Source organism: Acipenser ruthenus, chromosome 44, assembly GCF_902713425.1.
Source record: "Acipenser ruthenus chromosome 44, fAciRut3.2 maternal haplotype, whole genome shotgun sequence".
In the NCBI taxonomy this organism is placed as follows: domain Eukaryota; kingdom Metazoa; phylum Chordata; class Actinopteri; order Acipenseriformes; family Acipenseridae; genus Acipenser; species Acipenser ruthenus.
Genome location: NC_081232.1, coordinates 3765156 through 3781179, shown reverse-complemented (window position 1 = coordinate 3781179; position 16024 = coordinate 3765156). Strand labels below are relative to the sequence as shown.

The 16024-nt window shown below is 43.1% G+C and overlaps 32 non-coding genes and 30 pseudogenes across 32 annotated transcripts; all 62 read right to left on the bottom strand.

Moving 5' to 3' along the window:
- Positions 1-35: 35 nt before the first annotated feature.
- Positions 36-154, bottom strand: LOC131716729 (5S ribosomal RNA). Its single transcript, XR_009315614.1, has one exon. It is a non-coding gene; the product is annotated as a 5S ribosomal RNA (ribosomal RNA).
- Positions 155-254: 100 nt separating this feature from the next.
- LOC131711572 (5S ribosomal RNA) lies at positions 255-373 on the bottom strand. Its single transcript, XR_009313458.1, has one exon. It is a non-coding gene; the product is annotated as a 5S ribosomal RNA (ribosomal RNA).
- Positions 374-487: 114 nt separating this feature from the next.
- Positions 488-606, bottom strand: LOC131717621 (5S ribosomal RNA). Its single transcript, XR_009316510.1, has one exon. It is a non-coding gene; the product is annotated as a 5S ribosomal RNA (ribosomal RNA).
- Positions 607-720: 114 nt separating this feature from the next.
- LOC131710220 (5S ribosomal RNA) lies at positions 721-839 on the bottom strand. The gene has a single exon (XR_009312090.1). It is a non-coding gene; the product is annotated as a 5S ribosomal RNA (ribosomal RNA).
- Positions 840-939: 100 nt separating this feature from the next.
- LOC131711211 (5S ribosomal RNA) lies at positions 940-1058 on the bottom strand. The gene has a single exon (XR_009313094.1). It is a non-coding gene; the product is annotated as a 5S ribosomal RNA (ribosomal RNA).
- Positions 1059-1158: 100 nt separating this feature from the next.
- Positions 1159-1277, bottom strand: LOC131716728 (5S ribosomal RNA). The gene has a single exon (XR_009315613.1). It is a non-coding gene; the product is annotated as a 5S ribosomal RNA (ribosomal RNA).
- Positions 1278-1377: 100 nt separating this feature from the next.
- LOC131711112 (5S ribosomal RNA) lies at positions 1378-1496 on the bottom strand. The gene has a single exon (XR_009312994.1). It is a non-coding gene; the product is annotated as a 5S ribosomal RNA (ribosomal RNA).
- A 100-nt stretch (positions 1497-1596) lies between these two features.
- On the bottom strand, positions 1597-1715 carry LOC131714206 (5S ribosomal RNA; annotated as a pseudogene).
- Positions 1716-2038: 323 nt separating this feature from the next.
- LOC131713108 (5S ribosomal RNA) lies at positions 2039-2157 on the bottom strand. Its single transcript, XR_009314996.1, has one exon. It is a non-coding gene; the product is annotated as a 5S ribosomal RNA (ribosomal RNA).
- Positions 2158-2271: 114 nt separating this feature from the next.
- Positions 2272-2390, bottom strand: LOC131710125 (5S ribosomal RNA). The gene has a single exon (XR_009311994.1). It is a non-coding gene; the product is annotated as a 5S ribosomal RNA (ribosomal RNA).
- A 114-nt stretch (positions 2391-2504) lies between these two features.
- On the bottom strand, positions 2505-2633 carry LOC131715474 (5S ribosomal RNA; annotated as a pseudogene).
- Positions 2634-2943: 310 nt separating this feature from the next.
- LOC131716727 (5S ribosomal RNA) lies at positions 2944-3062 on the bottom strand. Its single transcript, XR_009315612.1, has one exon. It is a non-coding gene; the product is annotated as a 5S ribosomal RNA (ribosomal RNA).
- A 100-nt stretch (positions 3063-3162) lies between these two features.
- Positions 3163-3281, bottom strand: LOC131711111 (5S ribosomal RNA). The gene has a single exon (XR_009312993.1). It is a non-coding gene; the product is annotated as a 5S ribosomal RNA (ribosomal RNA).
- Positions 3282-3381: 100 nt separating this feature from the next.
- Positions 3382-3500, bottom strand: LOC131716726 (5S ribosomal RNA). Its single transcript, XR_009315611.1, has one exon. It is a non-coding gene; the product is annotated as a 5S ribosomal RNA (ribosomal RNA).
- Positions 3501-3600: 100 nt separating this feature from the next.
- LOC131716725 (5S ribosomal RNA) lies at positions 3601-3719 on the bottom strand. Its single transcript, XR_009315610.1, has one exon. It is a non-coding gene; the product is annotated as a 5S ribosomal RNA (ribosomal RNA).
- Positions 3720-3819: 100 nt separating this feature from the next.
- On the bottom strand, positions 3820-3938 carry LOC131711644 (5S ribosomal RNA). Its single transcript, XR_009313530.1, has one exon. It is a non-coding gene; the product is annotated as a 5S ribosomal RNA (ribosomal RNA).
- Positions 3939-4052: 114 nt separating this feature from the next.
- Positions 4053-4171, bottom strand: LOC131713413 (5S ribosomal RNA; annotated as a pseudogene).
- A 114-nt stretch (positions 4172-4285) lies between these two features.
- Positions 4286-4404, bottom strand: LOC131716724 (5S ribosomal RNA). The gene has a single exon (XR_009315609.1). It is a non-coding gene; the product is annotated as a 5S ribosomal RNA (ribosomal RNA).
- A 97-nt stretch (positions 4405-4501) lies between these two features.
- On the bottom strand, positions 4502-4620 carry LOC131716723 (5S ribosomal RNA). Its single transcript, XR_009315608.1, has one exon. It is a non-coding gene; the product is annotated as a 5S ribosomal RNA (ribosomal RNA).
- A 114-nt stretch (positions 4621-4734) lies between these two features.
- LOC131714714 (5S ribosomal RNA) lies at positions 4735-4843 on the bottom strand (annotated as a pseudogene).
- Positions 4844-4943: 100 nt separating this feature from the next.
- Positions 4944-5052, bottom strand: LOC131714712 (5S ribosomal RNA; annotated as a pseudogene).
- A 114-nt stretch (positions 5053-5166) lies between these two features.
- On the bottom strand, positions 5167-5275 carry LOC131714711 (5S ribosomal RNA; annotated as a pseudogene).
- A 111-nt stretch (positions 5276-5386) lies between these two features.
- On the bottom strand, positions 5387-5495 carry LOC131715340 (5S ribosomal RNA; annotated as a pseudogene).
- Positions 5496-5609: 114 nt separating this feature from the next.
- LOC131714710 (5S ribosomal RNA) lies at positions 5610-5718 on the bottom strand (annotated as a pseudogene).
- Positions 5719-5818: 100 nt separating this feature from the next.
- Positions 5819-5927, bottom strand: LOC131714709 (5S ribosomal RNA; annotated as a pseudogene).
- Positions 5928-6041: 114 nt separating this feature from the next.
- On the bottom strand, positions 6042-6150 carry LOC131715570 (5S ribosomal RNA; annotated as a pseudogene).
- A 114-nt stretch (positions 6151-6264) lies between these two features.
- LOC131714708 (5S ribosomal RNA) lies at positions 6265-6373 on the bottom strand (annotated as a pseudogene).
- A 114-nt stretch (positions 6374-6487) lies between these two features.
- LOC131710925 (5S ribosomal RNA) lies at positions 6488-6606 on the bottom strand. Its single transcript, XR_009312807.1, has one exon. It is a non-coding gene; the product is annotated as a 5S ribosomal RNA (ribosomal RNA).
- A 114-nt stretch (positions 6607-6720) lies between these two features.
- On the bottom strand, positions 6721-6829 carry LOC131714707 (5S ribosomal RNA; annotated as a pseudogene).
- Positions 6830-6929: 100 nt separating this feature from the next.
- Positions 6930-7038, bottom strand: LOC131714706 (5S ribosomal RNA; annotated as a pseudogene).
- Positions 7039-7152: 114 nt separating this feature from the next.
- LOC131714705 (5S ribosomal RNA) lies at positions 7153-7261 on the bottom strand (annotated as a pseudogene).
- A 114-nt stretch (positions 7262-7375) lies between these two features.
- Positions 7376-7484, bottom strand: LOC131714704 (5S ribosomal RNA; annotated as a pseudogene).
- A 114-nt stretch (positions 7485-7598) lies between these two features.
- On the bottom strand, positions 7599-7717 carry LOC131710924 (5S ribosomal RNA). The gene has a single exon (XR_009312806.1). It is a non-coding gene; the product is annotated as a 5S ribosomal RNA (ribosomal RNA).
- A 114-nt stretch (positions 7718-7831) lies between these two features.
- LOC131714703 (5S ribosomal RNA) lies at positions 7832-7940 on the bottom strand (annotated as a pseudogene).
- A 100-nt stretch (positions 7941-8040) lies between these two features.
- LOC131715359 (5S ribosomal RNA) lies at positions 8041-8149 on the bottom strand (annotated as a pseudogene).
- Positions 8150-8263: 114 nt separating this feature from the next.
- On the bottom strand, positions 8264-8372 carry LOC131714701 (5S ribosomal RNA; annotated as a pseudogene).
- A 114-nt stretch (positions 8373-8486) lies between these two features.
- LOC131716722 (5S ribosomal RNA) lies at positions 8487-8605 on the bottom strand. The gene has a single exon (XR_009315607.1). It is a non-coding gene; the product is annotated as a 5S ribosomal RNA (ribosomal RNA).
- Positions 8606-8719: 114 nt separating this feature from the next.
- LOC131716721 (5S ribosomal RNA) lies at positions 8720-8838 on the bottom strand. The gene has a single exon (XR_009315606.1). It is a non-coding gene; the product is annotated as a 5S ribosomal RNA (ribosomal RNA).
- A 100-nt stretch (positions 8839-8938) lies between these two features.
- Positions 8939-9057, bottom strand: LOC131716719 (5S ribosomal RNA). The gene has a single exon (XR_009315604.1). It is a non-coding gene; the product is annotated as a 5S ribosomal RNA (ribosomal RNA).
- Positions 9058-9157: 100 nt separating this feature from the next.
- LOC131716718 (5S ribosomal RNA) lies at positions 9158-9276 on the bottom strand. The gene has a single exon (XR_009315603.1). It is a non-coding gene; the product is annotated as a 5S ribosomal RNA (ribosomal RNA).
- Positions 9277-9376: 100 nt separating this feature from the next.
- On the bottom strand, positions 9377-9495 carry LOC131720597 (5S ribosomal RNA). The gene has a single exon (XR_009319494.1). It is a non-coding gene; the product is annotated as a 5S ribosomal RNA (ribosomal RNA).
- A 114-nt stretch (positions 9496-9609) lies between these two features.
- On the bottom strand, positions 9610-9728 carry LOC131712984 (5S ribosomal RNA). Its single transcript, XR_009314871.1, has one exon. It is a non-coding gene; the product is annotated as a 5S ribosomal RNA (ribosomal RNA).
- Positions 9729-9828: 100 nt separating this feature from the next.
- On the bottom strand, positions 9829-9947 carry LOC131716842 (5S ribosomal RNA). The gene has a single exon (XR_009315727.1). It is a non-coding gene; the product is annotated as a 5S ribosomal RNA (ribosomal RNA).
- Positions 9948-10061: 114 nt separating this feature from the next.
- On the bottom strand, positions 10062-10180 carry LOC131712895 (5S ribosomal RNA). Its single transcript, XR_009314782.1, has one exon. It is a non-coding gene; the product is annotated as a 5S ribosomal RNA (ribosomal RNA).
- Positions 10181-10294: 114 nt separating this feature from the next.
- On the bottom strand, positions 10295-10413 carry LOC131716169 (5S ribosomal RNA; annotated as a pseudogene).
- Positions 10414-11176: 763 nt separating this feature from the next.
- LOC131714186 (5S ribosomal RNA) lies at positions 11177-11293 on the bottom strand (annotated as a pseudogene).
- Positions 11294-11393: 100 nt separating this feature from the next.
- Positions 11394-11512, bottom strand: LOC131713016 (5S ribosomal RNA). Its single transcript, XR_009314903.1, has one exon. It is a non-coding gene; the product is annotated as a 5S ribosomal RNA (ribosomal RNA).
- A 114-nt stretch (positions 11513-11626) lies between these two features.
- Positions 11627-11745, bottom strand: LOC131711133 (5S ribosomal RNA). Its single transcript, XR_009313015.1, has one exon. It is a non-coding gene; the product is annotated as a 5S ribosomal RNA (ribosomal RNA).
- Positions 11746-11845: 100 nt separating this feature from the next.
- Positions 11846-11964, bottom strand: LOC131711462 (5S ribosomal RNA). Its single transcript, XR_009313345.1, has one exon. It is a non-coding gene; the product is annotated as a 5S ribosomal RNA (ribosomal RNA).
- Positions 11965-13086: 1122 nt separating this feature from the next.
- LOC131712853 (5S ribosomal RNA) lies at positions 13087-13205 on the bottom strand. The gene has a single exon (XR_009314741.1). It is a non-coding gene; the product is annotated as a 5S ribosomal RNA (ribosomal RNA).
- A 114-nt stretch (positions 13206-13319) lies between these two features.
- LOC131713807 (5S ribosomal RNA) lies at positions 13320-13438 on the bottom strand (annotated as a pseudogene).
- A 114-nt stretch (positions 13439-13552) lies between these two features.
- Positions 13553-13671, bottom strand: LOC131717610 (5S ribosomal RNA). The gene has a single exon (XR_009316499.1). It is a non-coding gene; the product is annotated as a 5S ribosomal RNA (ribosomal RNA).
- A 114-nt stretch (positions 13672-13785) lies between these two features.
- LOC131713823 (5S ribosomal RNA) lies at positions 13786-13904 on the bottom strand (annotated as a pseudogene).
- Positions 13905-14018: 114 nt separating this feature from the next.
- Positions 14019-14127, bottom strand: LOC131716322 (5S ribosomal RNA; annotated as a pseudogene).
- A 100-nt stretch (positions 14128-14227) lies between these two features.
- Positions 14228-14346, bottom strand: LOC131713632 (5S ribosomal RNA; annotated as a pseudogene).
- A 114-nt stretch (positions 14347-14460) lies between these two features.
- On the bottom strand, positions 14461-14589 carry LOC131713138 (5S ribosomal RNA; annotated as a pseudogene).
- Positions 14590-14703: 114 nt separating this feature from the next.
- On the bottom strand, positions 14704-14832 carry LOC131714356 (5S ribosomal RNA; annotated as a pseudogene).
- A 100-nt stretch (positions 14833-14932) lies between these two features.
- LOC131715642 (5S ribosomal RNA) lies at positions 14933-15041 on the bottom strand (annotated as a pseudogene).
- A 114-nt stretch (positions 15042-15155) lies between these two features.
- On the bottom strand, positions 15156-15274 carry LOC131713500 (5S ribosomal RNA; annotated as a pseudogene).
- Positions 15275-15388: 114 nt separating this feature from the next.
- LOC131714362 (5S ribosomal RNA) lies at positions 15389-15517 on the bottom strand (annotated as a pseudogene).
- Positions 15518-15631: 114 nt separating this feature from the next.
- On the bottom strand, positions 15632-15760 carry LOC131713938 (5S ribosomal RNA; annotated as a pseudogene).
- A 114-nt stretch (positions 15761-15874) lies between these two features.
- On the bottom strand, positions 15875-15993 carry LOC131712891 (5S ribosomal RNA). Its single transcript, XR_009314778.1, has one exon. It is a non-coding gene; the product is annotated as a 5S ribosomal RNA (ribosomal RNA).
- Positions 15994-16024: the final 31 nt, after the last annotated feature.

The window sequence follows — 16024 nt, the reverse complement described above, 5'->3', positions numbered from 1 at the left end:
TTTTGTCCTCCACACATTTCAATTGTAAAATGTAATGCCTGCAGCACTTGATATTCCCAGGTGGTCTCCCATCCAAGTACTAACCAAGCCCAACATTGCTTAGCTTCTGAGATCAGACGAGATCAGGCTTATTCAAGGTGGTGTGGCCGCAGGCGGTTGCATTTCTGCTTTCATGACTTTTATGTTTAGTGAGCGGGGGGTGATTCCTCCAAAATTTCCTTTTGTCCTCCACACATTTCAATTGTAAAATGTAATGCCTGCAGCACTTGATATTCCCAGGTGGTCTCCCATCCAAGTACTAACCAAGCCCAACATTGCTTAGCTTCTGAGATCAGGCGAGATCAGGCTTATTCAAGGTGGTGTGGCCGCAGGCGATTGCATTTCTGCTTTCATGACTTTTATGTTTAGTGAGCTGGGGGTGATTCCTCCAAAATTTCCTTTTGTCCTCCACACATTTCAATTGTAAAATGTAATTACAAAAATATAATGCCTGCAGCACTTGATATTCCCAGGTGGTCTCCCATCCAAGTACTAACCAAGCCCAACATTGCTTAGCTTCTGAGATCAGATGAGATCAGGCTTATTCAAGGTGGTGTGGCCGCAGGCGATTGCATTTCTGCTTTCATGACTTTTATGTTTAGTGAGCTGGGGGTGATTCCTCCAAAATTTCCTTTTGTCCTCCACACATTTCAATTGTAAAATGTAATTACAAAAATGTAATGCCTGCAGCACTTGATATTCCCAGGTGGTCTCCCATCCAAGTACTAACCAAGCCCAACATTGCTTAGCTGCTGAGATCAGACGAGATCAGGCTTATTCAAGGTGGTGTGGCCGCAGGCGATTGCATTTCTGCTTTCATGACTTTTATGTTTAGTGAGCTGGGGGTGATTCCTCCAAAATTTCCTTTTGTCCTCCACACATTTCAATTGTAAAATGTAATGCCTGCAGCACTTGATATTCCCAGGTGGTCTCCCATCCAAGTACTAACCAAACCCAACATTGCTTAGCTTCTGAGATCAGACGAGATCAGGCTTATTCAAGGTGGTGTGGCCGCAGGCGATTGCATTTCTGCTTTCATGACTTTTATGTTTAGTGAGCTGGGGGTGATTCCTCCAAAATTTCCTTTTGTCCTCCACACATTTCAATTGTAAAATGTAATGCCTGCAGCACTTGATATTCCCAGGTGGTCTCCCATCCAAGTACTAACCAAGCCCAACATTGCTTAGCTTCTGAGATCAGACGAGATCAGGCTTATTCAAGGTGGTGTGGCCGCAGGCGATTGCATTTCTGCTTTCATGACTTTTATGTTTAGTGAGCTGGGGGTGAGTCCTCCAAAATTTCCTTTTGTCCTCCACACATTTCAATTGTAAAATGTAATGCCTGCAGCACTTGATATTCCCAGGTGGTCTCCCATCCAAGTACTAACCAAGCCCAACATTGCTTAGCTTCAGAGATCAGACGAGATCAGGCTTATTCAAGGTGGTGTGGCCGCAGGCGATTACATTTCTGCTTTCATGACTTTTATGTTTAGTGAGCTGGGGGTGAGTCCTCCAAAATTTCCTTTTGTCCTCCACACATTTCAATTGTAAAATGTAATGCCTGCAGCACTTGATATTCCCAGGTGGTCTCCCATCCAAGTACTAACCAAGCCCAACATTGCTTAGCTTCAGAGATCAGACGAGATCAGGCTTATTCAAGTTTGTGTGGCCGCAGGCGATTGCATTTCTGCTTTCATGACTTTTGTGTTTAGTGAGCTGGGGGTGATTCCTCCAAAATTTCCTTTTGTCCTCCACACATTTCAACTGTAAAATGTAATGCCTGCAGCACTTGATATACCCAGGTGGTCTACCATCCAAATACTAACCAAGCCTAACATTGCTTAGCTTCTGAGATCAGACTTATTCAAGGTGGTGTGGCCGCAGGCGATTGCATTTCTGCTTTCATGACTTTTATGTTTAGTGAGCTGGGGGTGATTCCTCCAAAATTTCCTTTTGTCCTCCACACATTTCAATTGTAAAGTGTAATTACAAAAATGTAATGCCTGCAGCTCTTGATATTCGCAGGTGGTCTCCCATCCAAGTACTAACCAAGCCCAACATTGCTTAGCTGCTGAGATCAGACGAGATCAGGCTTATTCAAGGTGGTGTGGCCGCAGGCGATTGCATTTCTGCTTTCACGACTTTTATGTTTAGTGAGCTGGGGGTGATTCCTCCAAAATTTCCTTTTGTCCTCCACACATTTCAATTGTAAAATGTAATTACAAAAATGTAATGCCTGCAGCACTTGATATTCCCAGGTGGTCTCCCATCCAAGTACTAACCAAGCCCAACATTGCTTAGCTTCTGAGATCAGACGAGATCAGGCTTATTCAAGGTGGTGTGGCCACAGGCGATTGCATTTCTGCTTTCATGACTTTTATGTTTAGTGAGCTGGGGGTGATTAATCCAAAATTTCCTTTTGTCCTCCACACATTTCAATTGTAAAATGTAATTACAAAAATGTAATGCCTGCAGCACTTGACATTCCCAGGTGTTCTCCCATCCAAGTACTATCCAAGCCCAACATTGCTTAGCTTCTGAGATCAGACGAGATCAGGCGAGATCAGGCTTATTCAAGGTGGTTTGGCCGCAAGCGATTGCATTTCTGCTTTCATGACTTTTATGTTTAGTGAGCTGGGGGTGATTCCTCCAAAATTTCCTTTTGTCCACCACACATTTCAATTGTAAAATGTAATGCCTGCAGCACTTGATATTCCCAGGTGTTCTCCCATCCAAATACTAACCCAAGCCCAACATTGCTTAGCTTCTGAGATCAGACTTATTCAAGGTGGTGTGGCCGCAGGCGATTGCATTTCTGCTTTCATAACTTTTATGTTTAGTTAGCTGGGGGTGATTCCTCCAAAATTTCCTTTTGGCCTCCACACATTTCAATTGTAAAATGTAATGCCTGCAGCACTTGATATTCCCAGGTGGTCTCCCATCCAAGTACTAACCAAGCCCAACATTGCTTAGCTTCTGAGATCAGACGAGATCAGGCTTATTCAAGGTGGTGTGGCCGCAGGCGATTGCATTTCTGCTTTCATGACTTTTATGTTTAGTGAGCTGGGGGTGAGTCCTCCAAAATTTCCTTTTGTCCTCCACACATTTCAATTGTAAAATGTAATGCCTGCAGCACTTGATATTCCCAGGTGGTCTCCCATCCAAGTACTAACCAAGCCCAACATTGCTTAGCTTCAGAGATCAGACGAGATCAGGCTTATTCAAGGTGGTGTGGCCGCAGGCGATTGCATTTCTGCTTTCATGACTTTTATGTTTAGTGAGCTGGGGGTGATTCCTCCAAAATTTCCTTTTATCCTCCACACATTTCAATTGTAAAATGTAATGCCTGCAGCACTTGATATTCCCAGGTGGTCTCCCATCCAAGTACTAACCAAGCCCAACATTGCTTAGCTTCTGAGATCAGACGAGATCAGGCTTATTCAAGGTGGTGTGGCCGCAGGCGATTGCATTTCTGCTTTCATGACTTTTATGTTTAGTGAGCTGGGGGTGATTCCTCCAAAATTTCCTTTTGTCCTCCACACATTTCAATTGTAAAATGTAATGCCTGCAGCACTTGATATTCCCAGGTGGTCTCCCATCCAAGTACTAACCAAGCCCAACATTGCTTAGCTTCTGAGATCAGACGAGATCAGGCTTATTCAAGGTGGTGTGGCCGCAGGCGATTGCATTTCTGCTTTCATGACTTTTATGTTTAGTGAGCTGGGGGTGATTCCTCCAAAATTTCCTTTTGTCCTCCTCACATTTCAATTGTAAAATGTAATGCCTGCAGCACTTGATATTCCCAGGTGGTCTCCCATCCACGTACTAACCAAGCCCAACATTGCTTAGCTTCTGAGATCAGACGAGATCAGGCTTATTCAAGGTGGTGTGGCCGCAGGCGATTGCATTTCTGCTTTCATGACTTTTATGTTTAGTGAGCTGGGGGTGATTCCTCCAAAATTTCCTTTTGTCCTCCACACATTTCAATTGTAAAATGTAATTACAAAAATGTAATGCCTGCAGCACTTGATATTCCCAGGTGGTCTCCCATCCAAGTACTAACCAAGCCCAACATTGCTTAGCTTCAGAGATCAGACTAGATCAGGCTTATTCAAGGTGGTGTGGCCGCAGGCGATTGCATTTCTGCTTTCATGACTTTTATGTTTAGTGAGCTGGGGGTGAGTCCTCCAAAATTTCCTTTTGTCCTCCACACATTTCAATTGTAAAATGTAATTACAAAAATGTAATGCCTGCAGCACTTGATATTCCCAGGTGGTCTCCCATCCAAGTACTAACCAAGCCCAACATTGCTTAGCTTCTGAGATCAGACGAGATCAGGCTTATTCAAGGTGGTGTGGCCGCAGGCGATTGCATTTCTGCTTTCATGACTTTTATGTTTAGTGAGCTGGGGGTGATTCCTCCAAAATTTCCTTTTGTCCACACATTTCAATTGTAAAATGTAATGCCTGCAGCACTTGATATTCCCAGGTGGTCTCCCATCCAAGTACTAACCAAGCCCAACATTGCTTAGCTTCTGAGATCAGACGAGATCAGGCTTATTCAAGGTGGTGTGGCCGCAGGCGACTGCATTTCTGCTTTCATGACTTTTATGTTTAGTGAGCTGGGGGTGATTCCTCCAAAATTTCCTTTTGTCCTCCACACATTTCAATTGTAAAATGTAATTACAAAAATGTAATGCCTGCAGCACTTGATATTCCCAGGTGGTCTCCCATCCAAGTACTAACCAAGCCCAACATTGCTTAGCTTCTGAGATCAGGCTTATTCAAGGTGGTGTGGCCGCAGGCGATTGCATTTCTGCTTTCATGACTTTTATGTTTAGTGAGCTGGGGGTGATTCCTCCAAAATTTCCTTTTGTCCTCCACACATTTCAATTGTAAAATGTAATGCCTGCAGCACTTGATATTCCCAGGTGGTCTCCCATCCAAGTACTAACCAAGCCCAACATTGCTTAGCTTCTGAGATCAGGCTTATTCAAGGTGGTGTGGCCGCAGGCGATTGCATTTGTGCTTTCATGACTTTTATGTTTAGTGAGCTGGGGGTGATTCCTCCAAAATTTCCTTTTGTCCTCCACACATTTCAATTGTAAAATGTAATTACAAAAATGTAATGCCTGCAGCACTTGATATTCCCAGGTGGTCTCCCATCCAAGTACTAACCAAGCCCAACATTGCTTAGCTTCTGAGATCAGGCTTATTCAAGGTGGTGTGGCCGCAGGCGATTGCTTTTCTGCTTTCATGACTTTTATGTTTAGTGAGCTGGGGGTGATTCCTCCAAAATTTCCTTTTGTCCACACATTTCAATTGTAAAATGTAATTACAAAAATGTAATGCCTGCAGCACTTGATATTCCCAGGTGGTCTCCCATCCAAGTACTAACCAAGCCCAACATTGCTTAGTTTCTGAGATCAGGCTTATTCAAGGTGGTGTGGCCGCAGGCGATTGCATTTCTGCTTTCATGACTTTTATGTTTAGTGAGCTGGGGGTGATTCCTCCAAAATTTCCTTTTGTCCTCCACACATTTCAATTGTAAAATGTAATTACAAAAATGTAATGCCTGCAGCACTTGATATTCCCAGGTGGTCTCCCATCCAAGTACTAACCAAGCCCAACATTGCTTAGCTTCTGAGATCAGGCTTATTCAAGGTGGTGTGGCCGCAGGCGATTGCATTTCTGCTTTCATGACTTTTATGTTTAGTGAGCTGGGGGTGATTCCTCCAAAATTTCCTTTTGTCCTCCACACATTTCAATTGTAAAATGTAATGCCTGCAGCACTTGATATTCCCAGGTGGTCTCCCATCCAAGTACTAACCAAGCCCAACATTGCTTAGCTTCTGAGATCAGGCTTATTCAAGGTGGTGTGGCCGCAGGCGATTGCTTTTCTGCTTTCATGACTTTTATGTTTAGTGAGCTGGGGGTGATTCCTCCAAAATTTCCTTTTGTCATCCACACATTTCAATTGTTAAATGTAATTACAAAAATGTAATGCCTGCAGCACTTGATATTCCCAGGTGGTCTCCCATCCAAGTACTAACCAAGCCCAACATTGCTTTGCTTCTGAGATCAGGCTTATTCAAGGTGGTGTGGCCGCAGGCGATTGCATTTCTGCTTTCATGACTTTTATGTTTAGTGAGCTGGGGGTGATTCCTCCAAAATTTCCTTTTGTCCTCCACACATTTCAATTGTAAAATGTAATTACAAAAATGTAATGCCTGCAGCACTTGATATTCCCAGGTGGTCTCCCATCCAAGTACTAACCAAGCCCAACATTGCTTAGCTTCTGAGATCAGGCTTATTCAAGGTGGTGTGGCCGCAGGCGATTGCTTTTCTGCTTTCATGACTTTTATGTTTAGTGAGCTGGGGGTGATTCCTCTAAAATTTCCTTTTGTCCTCCACACATTTCAATTGTAAAATGTAATTACAAAAATGTAATGCCTGCAGCACTTGATATTCCCAGGTGGTCTCCCATCCAAGTACTAACCAAGCCCAACATTGCTTAGCGTCTGAGATCAGACGAGATCAGGCTTATTCAAGGTGGTGTGGCCGCAGGCGATTGCATTTCTGCTTTCATGACTTTTATGTTTAGTGAGCTGGGGGTGATTCCTCCAAAATTTCCTTTTGTCCTCCACACATTTCAATTGTAAAATGTAATTACAAAAATGTAATGCCTGCAGCACTTGATATTCCCAGGTGGTCTCCCATCCAAGTACTAACCAAGCCCAACATTGCTTAGCTTCTGAGATCAGGCTTATTCAAGGTGGTGTGGCCGCAGGCGATTGCATTTCTGCTTTCATGACTTTTATGTTTAGTGAGCTGGGGGTGATTCCTCCAAAATTTCCTTTTGTCCTCCACACATTTCAATTGTAAAATGTAATGCCTGCAGCACTTGATATTCCCAGGTGGTCTCCCATCCAAGTACTAACCAAGCCCAACATTGCTTAGCTTCTGAGATCAGGCTTATTCAAGGTGGTGTGGCCGCAGGCGATTGCTTTTCTGCTTTCATGACTTTTATGTTTAGTGAGCTGGGGGTGATTCCTCCAAAATTTCCTTTTGTCCTCCACACATTTCAATTGTAAAATGTAATTACAAAAATGTAATGCCTGCAGCACTTGATATTCCCAGGTGGTCTCCCATCCAAGTACTAACCAAGCCCAACATTGCTTAGCTTCTGAGATCAGGCTTATTCAAGGTGGTGTGGCCGCAGGCGATTGCATTTCTGCTTTCATGACTTTTATGTTTAGTGAGCTGGGGGTGATTCCTCCAAAATTTCCTTTTGTCCTCCACACATTTCAATTGTAAAATGTAATTACAAAAATGTAATGCCTGCAGCACTTGATATTCCCAGGTGGTCTCCCATCCAAGTACTAACCAAGCCCAACATTGCTTAGCTTCTGAGATCAGGCTTATTCAAGGTGGTGTGGCCGCAGGCGATTGCTTTTCTGCTTTCATGACTTTTATGTTTAGTGAGCTGGGGGTGATTCCTCCAAAATTTCCTTTTGTCCTCCACACATTTCAATTGTAAAATGTAATTACAAAAATGTAATGCCTGCAGCACTTGATATTCCCAGGTGGTCTCCCATCCAAGTACTAACCAAGCCCAACATTGCTTAGCGTCTGAGATCAGACGAGATCAGGCTTATTCAAGGTGGTGTGGCCGCAGGCGATTGCATTTCTGCTTTCATGACTTTTATGTTTAGTGAGCTGGGGGTGATTCCTCCAAAATTTCCTTTTGTCCTCCACACATTTCAATTGTAAAATGTAATTACAAAAATGTAATGCCTGCAGCACTTGATATTCCCAGGTGGTCTCCCATCCAAGTACTAACCAAGCCCAACATTGCTTAGCTTCTGAGATCAGGCTTATTCAAGGTGGTGTGGCCGCAGGCGATTGCATTTCTGCTTTCATGACTTTTATGTTTAGTGAGCTGGGGGTGATTCCTCCAAAATTTCCTTTTGTCCTCCACACATTTCAATTGTAAAATGTAATGCCTGCAGCACTTGATATTCCCAGGTGGTCTCCCATCCAAGTACTAACCAAGCCCAACATTGCTTAGGTTCTGAGATCAGGCTTATTCAAGGTGGTGTGGCCGCAGGCGATTGCTTTTTTGCTTTCATGACTTTTATGTTTAGTGAGCTGGGGGTGATTCCTCCAAAATTTCCTTTTGTCATCCACACATTTCAATTGTAAAATGTAATTACAAAAATGTAATGCCTGCAGCACTTGATATTCCCAGGTGGTCTCCCATCCAAGTACTAACCAAGCCCAACATTGCTTAGCTTCTGAGATCAGGCTTATTCAAGGTGGTGTGGCCGCAGGCGATTGCTTTTCTGCTTTCATGACTTTTATGTTTAGTGAGCTGGGGGTGATTCCTCCAAAATTTCCTTTTGTCCTCCACACATTTCAATTGTAAAATGTAATTACAAAAATGTAATGCCTGCAGCACTTGATATTCCCAGGTGGTCTCCCATCCAAGTACTAACCAAGCCCAACATTGCTTAGCTTCTGAGATCAGACGAGATCAGGCTTATTCAAGGTGGTGTGGCCGCAGGCGATTGCATTTCTGCTTTCATGACTTTTATGTTTAGTGAGCTGGGGGTGATTCCTCCAAAATTTCCTTTTGTCCTCCACACATTTCAATTGTAAAATGTAATTACAAAAATGTAATGCCTGCAGCACTTGATATTCCCAGGTGGTCTCCCATCCAAGTACTAACCAAGCCCAACATTGCTTAGCTTCTGAGATCAGACGAGATCAGGCTTATTCAAGGTGGTGTGGCCGCAGGCGATTGCATTTCTGCTTTCATGACTTTTATGTTTAGTGAGCTGGGGGTGATTCCTCCAAAATTTCCTTTTGTCCTCCACACATTTCAATTGTAAAATGTAATGCCTGCAGCACTTGATATTCCCAGGTGGTCTCCCATCCAAGTACTAACCAAGCCCAACATTGCTTAGCTTCTGAGATCAGACGAGATCAGGCTTATTCAAGGTGGTGTGGCCGCAGGCGATTGCATTTCTGCTTTCATGACTTTTATGTTTAGTGAGCTGGGGGTGATTCCTCCAAAATTTCCTTTTGTCCTCCACACATTTCAATTGTAAAATGTAATGCCTGCAGCACTTGATATTCCCAGGTGGTCTCCCATCCAAGTACTAACCAAGCCCAACATTGCTTAGCTTCTGAGATCAGACGAGATCAGGCTTATTCAAGGTGGTGTGGCCGCAGGCGGTTGCATTTCTGCTTTCATGACTTTTATGTTTAGGGAGCTGGGGGTGATTCCTCCAAAATTTCCTTTTGTCCTCCACACATTTCAATTGTAAAATGTAATGCCTGCAGCACTTGATATTCCCAGGTGGTCTCCCATCCAAGTACTAATCAAGCCCAACATTGCTTAGCTTCTGAGATCAGACGAGATCAGGCTTATTCAAGGTGGTGTGGCCACAGGCGATTGCATTTCTACTTTCATGACTTTTATGTTTAGTGAGCTGGGGGTGATTCCTCCAAAATTTCCTTTTGTCCTCCACACATTTCAATTGTAAAATGTAATTACAAAAATGTAATGCCTGCAGCACTTGATAGTCCCAGGTGGTCTCCCATCCAAGTACTAACCAAGCCCAACATTGCTTAGTTTCTGAGATCAGACGAGATCAGGCTTATTCAAGGTGGTGTGGCCGCAGGCGATTGCATTTCTGCTTTCATGACTTTTATGTTTAGTGAGCTGGGGGTGATTCCTCCAAAATTTCCTTTTGTCCTCCACACATTTCAATTGTAAAATGTAATGCCTGCAGCACTTGATATTCCCAGGTGGTCTCCCATCCAAGTACTAATCAAGCCCAACATTGCTTAGCTTCTGAGATCAGACGAGATCAGGCTTATTCAAGGTGGTGTGGCCGCAGGCGATTGCATTTCTGCTTTCATGACTTTTATGTTTAGTGAGCTGGGGGTGATTCCTCCAAAATTTCCTTTTGTCCTCCACACATTTCAATTGTAAAATGTAATTACAAAAATGTAATGCCTGCAGCACTTGATATTCCCAGGTGGTCTCCCATCCAAGTACTAACCAAGCCCAACATTGCTTAGCTTCTGAGATCAGTCGAGATCAGGCTTATTCAAGGTGGTGTGGCCGCAGGAGATTGCATTTCTGCTTTCATGACTTTTATGTTTAGTGAGCTGGGGGTGATTCCTCCAAAATTTCCTTTTGGCCTCCACACATTTCAATTGTAAAATGTAATTACAAAAATGTAATGCCTGCAGCACTTGATATTCCCAGGTGGTCTCCCATCCAAGTACTAACCAAGCCCAACATTGCTTAGCTTCTGAGATCAGACGAGATCAGGCTTATTCAAGGTGGTGTTGTGATAGAAGAATGATAGTATAATCGCACGAAGAGTTCTAATCTAATATGTTTGGGTGATCTCTGTGATTTGTATAACCTGAATAATGATATTATATGAAGTTTGATGTTAACAAAGTATTAGATTTACAATGTTGAACTAACACACTGGAATGTGGCCAAGGGTCAGCAGCCCTGTTTTCAGAGAAGTGCATGAGTCAGCGACATGAGAATAGGACACTGTCTCAAATGATAATATTTTGAGACAGCGATAATTCCTCTTTTCTCCCCAGTCACTTAGCTAATATTCTTGTATTGCGAGAATCAACTTTGTGGGACCTGATAGACACTCTCTCCCTAGCAACTTGAAAAATCAACCAATCAGAAAAGTCGGTAGACAACAGTATCAAGAATACCACAAGGTTGGTTTGAGCTGACTAAGGGAGATAAGAATTACCACAAGTCATGAACTCTGTGCAAAAACTGATTATATAAGGAACTGTTTGACTTAGTGTATTTTGAGCTTTCTTTGCGGTTGCTTGCAGAGTCTGTGACACTCTGTTGAATGCTCCAGTCTGCAGACTAATAAAGTATGAGTTGCTCCAACTTGTCTCTGTCTCAATCATTCCCTCAGTACGGGACCAGTGCCTGCTCGGTTGTATGCAGAAAATTCCACCACAGTGTGGCCGCAGGCGATTGCAGTTCTGCTTTCATGACTTTTATGTTTAGTGAGCTGGGGGTGATTCCTCCAAAATTTCCTTTTGTCCTCCACACATTTCAATTGTAAAATGTAATGCCTGCAGCACTTGATATTCCCAGGTGGTCTCCCATCCAAGTACTAACCAAGCCCAACATTGCTTAGTCTGAGATCAGGCGAGATCAGGCTTATTCAAGGTGGTGTGGCCGCAGGCGATTGCATTTCTGCTTTCATGACTTTTATGTTTAGTGAGCTGGGGGTGATACCTCCAAAATTTCCTTTTGTCCTCCACACATTTCAATTGTAAAATGTAATGCCTGCAGCACTTGATATTCCCAGGTGGTCTCCCATCCAAGTACTAACCAAGCCCAACATTGCATAGCTTCTGAGATCAGACGAGATCAGGCTTATTCAAGGTGGTGTAGCCGCAGGCGATTGCGTTCCTGCTTTCATGACTTTTATGTTTAGTGAGCTGGGGGTGATTCCTCCAAAATTTCCTTTTGTCCTCCACACATTTCAATTGTAAAATGTAATTACAAAAATGTAATGCCTGCAGCACTTGATATTCCCAGGTGGTCTCCCATCCAAGTACTAACCAAGTCCAACATTGCTTAGTTTCTGAGATCAGACGAGATCAGGCTTATTCAAGGTGGTGTGGCCGCAGGCTATTGCTTTTCTGCTTTCATGACTTTTATGTTTAGTGAGCTGGGGGTGATTCCTCCAAAATTTTCTTTTGTCCTCCACACATTTCAATTGTAAAATGTAATGCCTGCAGCACTTGATATTCCCAGGTGGTCTCCCATCCAAGTACTAACCATGCCCAACATTGCTTAGCTTCTGAGATCAGACGAGATCAGGCTTATTCAAGGTGGTGTGGCCGCAGGCGATTGCATTGCTGCTTTCATGACTTTTATGTTTAGTGAGCTGGGGGTGATTCCTCCAAAATTTCCTTTTGTCCTTGATGTAACTTAAAAAAAAGGATGGTGAGTAAGTAGATTCAAGAAAATGCACAGAGTCCTTTTCTTCACTCAGTTGTTAGGTTTATTGAAATATGCAGGGAGTCTGGTCCCAGGTACAGGACAAACAGAATACTCATTCTTACAATTGTTGCATGACATTAAATACCCTTCTGCATAGGTGTCTCTCTCCTCCTCTTTCTCTGACACTTAACCAATAGAAAATGTACAACTCATTATCCTGTTACCATATATTTCATTTAGTGTGAGTGTGTGTGTGTGTGTGTGTGTGTGTGTGTGATCTAGTGTGAAGACCTCTGAACTCAGTGCATTCTTCAGACCCCTGGTGCCACAAAGGTCCATACATCTGGTTTTTGTCATCTTCCTTGTTCCTATCTCTCCGTTTTGCCTAAGACCCTTTGATCCCAGTGGCATTAACTCTTTGGATCTCTCTGAAGTCTTAGAGCCTGGTCTCTTCTGGTCCCCTTGAAGACTAGGTTTATGACCCCCTCATAAACCAGCTGTATATTCTAAGAATTAGTTTTATACCCCAGTGGACTCCCCGAAGGGCAAGCTTCTTTCAGGTCAGGGCTGGAGGTCAAAGGACTTGTTTGTACAGCCGTGTGCTGCTGGCCAGCCATTTGCGTTGACACAAAATAATCTTAACTTCTCTACCATATTGCCTTCAATTTACTTCTAATGTGCAGTTGTTTAAGTATAGTTAAATATACGTTAACTTGGTGTTTTTCTCAGCTCTCTGCTACCATCCATTGCTCAATGAAGCTGCTATTATTTCTTGTTTTGCTCGGAGTCAATGCAGTGCAAGTATATATATACCCAGAGTATATAGCCAGTTTTCATCTATCACAGCAGTGCTTGCATTTTTGGAACTAACAGTTTTTTCTATCCAATGTTAAATCACTTTTCAGAAAAATAACATGAATACAGCCGTCATTCCTCATGCGTAGCAAACTGCTATTCAATACTTGTTCCATGTTTTCCAACAGTCCTCCACACATTTCAATTGTAAAATGTAATTACAAAAATGTAATGACTGCAGCACTTGATATTCCCAGGTGGTCTCCCATCCAAGTACTAACCAAGACCAACATTGCTTAGCTTCTGAGATCAGACGAGATCAGGCTTATTCAAGGTGGTGTGGCCGCAGGCGATTGCATTTCTGCTTTCATGGGTTTTATGTTTAGTGAGCTGGGGGTGATTCCTCCAAAATTTCCTTTTGTCCTCCACACATTTCAATTGTAAAATGTAATTACAAAAATGTAATGCCTGCAGCACTTGATATTCCCAGGTGGTCTCCCATCCAAGTACTAACCAGGCCCAACATGGCTTAGCTTCTGAGAGCAGATGAGATCAGGCTTATTCAAGGTGGTGTGGCCGCAGGCGATTGCATTTCTGCTTTCATGACTTTTATGTTTAGTGAGCTGGGGGTGATTCCTCCAAAATTTCCTTTTGTCCTCCACACATTTCAATTGTAAAATGTAATTACAAAAATGTAATGCCTGCAGCACTTGATATTCCCAGGTGGTCTCCCATCCAAGTACTAACCAAGCCCAACATTGCTTAGCTTCTGAGATCAGATGAGATCAGGCTTATTCAAGGTGGTGTGGCCGCAGGCGATTGCATTCCTGCTTTCATGACTTTTATGTTTAGTGAGCTGGGGGTGATTCCTCCAAAATTTCCTTTTGTCCTCCACACATTTCAATTGTAAAATGTAATTACAAAAATATAATGCCTGCAGCACTTGATCTTCCCAGGTGCTCTCCCATCCAAGTACTAACCAAGCCCAACATTGCTTAGCATCTGAGATCAGACGAGATCAGGCTTATTCAAGGAGGTGTGGCCGCAGGCGGTTGCTTTTCTGCTTTCATGGCTTTTATGTTTAGTGAGCTGGGGGTGATTCCTCCAAAATTTCATTTTGTCCTCCACACATTTCAAATGTAAAATGTAATTACAAAAATGTAATGCCTGCAGCACTTGATATTCCCAGTTGGTCTCCCATCCAAGTACTAACCAAGCCCAACATTGCTTAGCTTCTGAGATCAGGCTTATTCAAGGTGGTGTGGCCACATGCGATTGCATTGCTGCTTTCATGACTTTTACGTTTAATGAGCTGGGGGTGATTCCTCCAAAATTTCCTTTTGTCCTCCACACATTTCAATTGCAAAAAGTAATGCCTGCAGCACTTGATATTCCCAGGTGGTCTCCCATCCATGTACTAACCAAGCCCAACATTGCTTAGCTTCTGAGATCAGACAAGATCAGGGTTATTCAAGGTGGTGTGGCCGCAGGCGATTGCATTTCTGCTTTCATGACTTTTATGTTTAGTGAGCTGGGGGTGATTCCTCCAAAATTTCCTTTTGTCCTCCACACATTTCAATTGTAAAATGTAATTACAAAAATGTAATGCCTGCAGCACTTGATATTCCCAGGTGGTCTCCCATCCAAATACTAACCAAGCCCAACATTGCTTATCTTCTGAGATCAGACGAGATCAGGTGAGATCAGGCTTATTCAAGGTGGTGTGGCCGCAGGCGATTGCATTTCTGCTATCATGACTTTTATGTTTAGTGAGCTGGGGGTGATTCCTCCAAAATTTCCTTTTGTCCTCCACACATTTCAATTGTAAAATGTAATTACAAAAATGTAATGCCCGCAGCACTTGATATTCCCAGGTGGTCTCCCATCCAAATACTAACCAAGCCCAACATTGCTTAGCTTCTGAGATCAGACGAGATCAGGCGAGATCAGGCTTATTCAAGATGGTGTGGCCGCAGGCGATTGCATTTCTGCTTTCATTACTTTTATGTTTAGTGAGCTGGGGGTGATTCCTCCAAAATTTCCTTTTGTCCTCCACACATTTCAATTGTAAAATGTAAAGCCTGCAGCACTTGATATTCCCAGGTGGTCTCCCATCCCAGTATTAACCAAGCCCAACATTGCTTAGCTTCTGAGATCAGGCTTATTCAAGGTGGTGTGGCCGCAGGCGATTGCATTTCTGCTTTCATGACTTTTATGTTTAGTGAGCTGGGGGTGATTCCTCCAAAATTTCCTTTTGTCCTCCACACATTTCAATTGTAAAATGTAATTACAAAAATGTAATGCCTGCAGCACTTGATATTTCCAGGTGGTCTCCCATCCAAGTACTAACCAAGCCCAACATTGCTTAGATTCTGAGATCAGACGAGATCAGGATTATTCAAGGTGGTGTGGCCGAAGGCGATTGTGTTTCTGCTTTCATGACTTTTATGTTTAGTGAGCTGGGGGTGATTCCTCCAAAATTTCCTTTTGTCCTCCACACATTTCAATTGTAAAATGTAATTACAAAAATGTAATGGCTGCAGCACTTGATATTCCCAGGTGGTCTCCCATCCAAATACTAACCAAGCCCAACATTGCTTAGCTTCTGAGATCAGACGAGATCAGGCGAGATCAGGCTTATTCAAGGTGGTGTGGCCGCAGGCGATTGCATTTCTGCTTACATGACTTTTATGTTTAGTGAGCTGGGGGTGATTCCTCCAAAATTTCCTTTTGTCCTCCACACATTTCAATTGTAAAATGTAATTACAAAAATGTAATGCCTGCAGCACTTGATATTCCCAGGAGGTCTCCCATCCAAATACTAACCAAGCCCAACATTGCTTAGCTTCTGAGATCAGACGAGATCAGGCGAGATCAGGCTTATTCAAGGTGGTGTGGCCGCAGGCGATTGCATTTCTGCTTTCATGACTTTTATGTTTAGTGAGCTGGGGGTGATTCCTCCAAAATTTCCTTTTGTCCTCCACACATTTCAATTGTAAAATGTAATTACAAAAATGTAATGCCTGCAGCACTTGATATTCCCAGGTGGTCTCCCATCCAAGTACTAACCAAGCCCAACATTGCTTAGCTTCTGAGATCAGACGAGATCAGGATTATTCAAGGTGGTGTGGCCGAAGGCGATTGCGTTTCTGCTTTCATGACTTTTATGT